Source organism: Euleptes europaea, chromosome 14 (assembly GCF_029931775.1).
Source record: "Euleptes europaea isolate rEulEur1 chromosome 14, rEulEur1.hap1, whole genome shotgun sequence".
Classification (NCBI taxonomy): Eukaryota; Metazoa; Chordata; class Lepidosauria; order Squamata; family Sphaerodactylidae; genus Euleptes; species Euleptes europaea.
The window spans coordinates 42,872,854-42,877,853 of NC_079325.1; positions in this window are offsets into that span (position 1 = coordinate 42,872,854).

The following is a 5,000-nucleotide window of genomic DNA, read 5'->3' on the forward strand; positions in this document are numbered from 1 at the left end:
TAAATGAATATACATGCACAGGCTTGGGATGTATGAGAATCTTGCTCTTTCACATTGGAGTTATTAACTGGAGTTATTCTAATAGTTATTATTAGGGAAGGGGATGTAACTCAGTGGTAGAGCATCTGCTTGGCATGCAGAAGGTCCCAGGTTCAGTCCCCGGCATCTCCAGTTAAAGGGACTAGGCAAGGAGGTGATGTGAAAGATCTCTGCCTGAGACCCTGGAGAGCCGCTGCCAGTCTGAGTAGACAGTACAGACTTTGATGGACCAAGAGTCTGATTCAGTGTATGGCAGCTTCATATGTTCCAACAATCATATGCCTTCAATAGGTTGAAGGTTTGCAGCATTTCCACTACCTACTGCAAAGGTCAGGGCAATGCCACGGGGACTCAGGGCACGCTGTAAACACGGGCTCAGTTTAAACCCTGTCATGAATTACCGTAGACCTGTTTTGGAACAGGTCTGAGCCCTACTATGTTAGAAAATTTCCACCCAGTCTCCAGCCCTCCATTTTTGGGCAAGGTGCTGGAGAGGGTTGTTGCTTCTCAGCTCAAGGGGTTCTTGGAAGAGACTGATTATCTGGACCCATTTCAATCTGGCTTCAGGCCAGGTTTTGGAACAGAGATTACTTTGGTCCGCCTTTGTTGATGACCCCTATCAAGAAGTATAATACAAACTAAATAGCACTGCTATGTGAATTATAACACAACAAATGAAATCAACATAGACGGCCAACCTCAAATTACCAACTGTTATATATTAACGTGCAAGCATCTAATAGTGTGAAAATGACAAATATGCAATAAAACAACCAGTCTCAGGTAAGTACCCAGGGTAATAACCCACAAGGGGATTATGTACACCAGGTAAATGTAATGTCAAATCCATTGTTCTAGGGTATTTAATGGACTTGACATTACACTTACCTGCTGTACATAATCCCCTTGTGGGTTATTACCCTGGGTACTTACCTGATATTGGTTGTCTTATTGTATATTTGTCAATTTCAGACTATTAGATGCTTGCACGTTAATATATAACAGTTGGTAATTTGAGGTTGGCCATCTATGCTGATTTCGTTTGTTGTGCTCTATCAAGAACTAGACAGGAGGAATGTAAACCTGCGAGTTCTGATGGATCCCTCAGCGGCTTTTGATACTATTGAGCATAGTATCCTACTGAGCTGCCTCCCAGCCCTGGGACTAGGGGACACCGTATTACGATGGCTTGAGTCCTATCTGGGGAGTAGGTCTCAGAAGATAGTGTTGGGGAATTCCAGCTGTGCCCCATGGCCATTGGGGTGCCACAGGGCTCCATCTTATCCCCCATTCTATTTAATATCTATGTAAAGCCCTGAGCGAGGTCATCAGGAGGTAGGGGCTGCGGTGTCCCCAATATGCGGATGGTACCCAGCTCTACCTTTCTTTTCCATCTAATTCTGAGGATGCTATTGATGTATAACTGGTGATTGGAGTCAGTAATGGGTAGGGTTGCCAGCTCCAGGTTGGGAAATACCTGGAGATTTTGGGGGCGGAGCATGAGGAGGGTGGGGTTTGGGGAGGGGAGGGACGTCAAGAGTCCAATTGCCAAAGCGGCCACTTTCTCCAGGGGAACTGATGTCTTTCGGCTGGAGATCAATTGTAATAGCAGGAGATCTCCAGCTAGTACCTGGAGATTGAAAACCCTAGTAATGGGCTGGTTGAGTGTGAACAAGCTGAAACTTAATCCTGACAAGATGGAGGTTCTCTAGGTTAATAGAAAGGCAGACCAGGGATTTATCTCCCTGGTCTTAGGCGGGTTTATATTCCCCTTGAAAAGGCAGGTTACCAGCTTGGAAGTGCTGCGTGACACAGCAGTCACCTTAGAAAGGCTCATTTGGTGGGTACATGAGAAAAGGCCTTTTCCATGACAGCCCCACAATTATGGAACATGCTCCCTCGGGAGGGGCACCTGGCCCCCTCATTGTCAATCTTCAGGAGGCAGTTGAAGACAGTTTTATTTAGGACTGCATTTGATTGATTTATTATTGGCAATTCTAATTGGAGTTTTTAAATTGTGACCTTTTATGGGTTTGATATTTGTTGTTTTTATTGTGTATTTTATAATGTTTTATTTATCTGGTAAGCTGCCTTAAGTTCTGTAAGGAAGAAAGACGGCTAATAAATTATTTAAATAAATAATTAAATGGCTGCTCCCAAGGAATCTAGGAAATAATAGTTTGGTGCTGCCCCTTCGTTTGTCTTCGAGATTCGCATCTCACTTTTTGACTGGAATCCCTCAAACAGCTTTCCAAAATTCATAAAAATATAAAAAAACGTAGGGCAGTGATTCACAAACTTCTTGCAGTGGGACTTCTGAAGTTATTCTGCTTTTCACAACCCATTTGCAAAAATAACTCCATGCTAATTATCCCTTCTCCAAAATAAGATGCTGGAACCTCCCAACAGTTAATACTGAACAAATTTATGTTCTATTTTTCATGTTGACTATTAAAAATATAGTCTTACAGAGCGACAGGCAGTATTTCATGGTCATTATAAAAAGGCAAGTCCAACTTTGCTGCCAAGCTCCCTTGAGCCTACTCTCCCAGCTCATTCTGTTCCACCTCCTCCTTCCTGGCCTCTAAGCTCACCTGCAAGAAAGTAATGACCCACTTTTTAATATTGACCCACAATTTGTGACCCACTGCCTTTGGGTAACAGGAGGAAAAATAATATGGTTTAATGTTATTATGCACACCCTATTTTCAGAGCAATAAGAAGTTCCAGGGAAAGCACTTACCTGGATTGGTCCCCTTTGGAGGAGAGAGTGGGGTTAGAGTCTTGGAGCATTTTGGAGCATTTGCTTTTTTACAAATATATAAGCAGAGCACAGATGAAGACAAAGAAGCCTGAAGAAAAATTAAGTCTTTGGAGCATGAGGAGTGGGGCCAGCATAAAGCCATATTCTGAACCAATTAAAGCAGGGGTGGGGAACCTTTTTTCCGCCAAGGGCTATTTGGATATTTATAACATCATTCGCGGGCCATACAAAATTATTAACTTAAAAATTAGCTGACCAAGCCCCAAGCAGGCAGCGGCCCCAGATGACCCCCCCACGCGCATGGGCAAGCAGGCAGGCATCCAACTGGTGGCGCACTTGCCTACCTGGTGGCACAGGATGGTCTGTTGCATCAGCCGGGCGCCCCCACACACATCCCCCCCCCGTGCATTCTGGCCCTTCCCCCTTTAACCCCTCTACTGTCACCACTTCCACCCCCAGCCCTCTTGTAGTACAGAGGGAATGGGAAAGGGTTAACAACACAGTTTCTTGGGCGGTCCTAGCAACTCCATAGCTAATGACTATTCTGCAAGGGGGGAAAAGTGTTCCTTTTCTCAGCAAAACAAACTCACATCCACCTCGAACAGAGGCTATTCCTGTCCGCGGGAGGGGGCGGATCGCCAGCCAGAGATCTGCCAGGACCCACAAAGGGCCAGACCAAATGATTTCGCGGGCCTTAAATGGCCCCCGGGCCTGACGTTCCCCACCCCTGAATTAAAAGATTGGAGATGTCTTTTGTCTCCCTAAGGCTGCCAGCTCCCAGGTGGGGCCTAAAGATCTCCAGAAGTGCAATTTATTAGTTCCCCTGAAGAAAATGGCTGCTTTGGGGGGTGGACTCTGTGGCATAAGCCCCTGCTGAGGCCTTCCCCTCCCTAAACCTCACACTCCCCAGGCTCCACCCCCAAATCTCAAGACATCCCCCAAGACCCAGAGTTGGCAACTCCACTTCCTACTCTCATTCTTTTCGTTTGGTACATGCAAAGGAATGAGAATGCAAAGGGGGAGGAATGGACTGCAGATGATAGCTTTCTGCTTAAATATTATTCAGAGTAAAAAAAAATTGATGCAAAGCAATAAACCTAGCAGGGGTAATCTGTTGCCATTTATGCATGGGAGGCTTTGCCTTGGATTTGCCACTCTCTAGATGCACATTTTCCCCATCCGAATTCTCAAAACTCTGCATAGGGGCTTATTTTTGAGTTTTGAGAATGCAGATGGGAAATATGTGCATCTGGAGAGCGGCAAATCCAAGGCAAAATGTCCCATGCATAAATGGCCTATATTGCAGTGAGTTGCTTTGGAATACAGTTGTTTAAGAAGTAGGATAGAACTATAACAGACATGTAGCAAACTTTGTTTTACGTAGGTATCCCCAGAAGGCCACCTCATATATTTAGGGCTGAGGGGCAGGGTAGATTTTTTTTAAATAAACAAACAATAGTCCCCTCATCTAGCAGATTGGATGTGCATAGGTAAGTGCCCTCCCACATATAAATTATTCATCTTTTGACGGGCCAGCCTGGAAGTTTAATTGGCTTGCCTATGAAGTTTACCTGATTTACTGTCTCTTGCCCCCCAAAAGCTGGGTGTAACTTGAAGCCAGCGCCATTTGAAGCAGCTCTGCACACAACATAAGGGTTACCGCACTTGTATTCCCAGCAATGTATTAAGAGTTTGAAAACGTTATAAAAAATACTGTTTGCACTTTCTGTGTATTCCCAGCGATGTATTAAGAGTTTGAAAACGTTATAAAAAATACTGTTCGCACTTTGTTTGGCCCCTTTAGCTGTAAAGACATTTTCCAACCATTTATAAGCAGTAGTATCCAAAAACCCTTTTAAAGTGATGGGGGTTACCGCACTTTGTATTCCCAGCGATGTATTAAGAGTTTGAAAATGTTATTAAAAACATTGCTTTAAAAGGTTTTTTTTTTTTACCGCATTATGTATTCCCAGCGATGTATTAAAAGTTTGAAAATGTTATAAAAAACATCGCTTTAAAAGGGGTTTTGGATACCATGGCTAAAAAATGGTTGGAAGACGTCTTCACAGCTAAAGGGGCCAAACAAAGTGCGAACAGTATTTTTTATAACGTTTTCAAACTCTTAATACTTCGGTGGGAATACATAGAAAGTGCGAACAGTATTTTTTATAACGTTTTCAAACTCTTAATACATCTC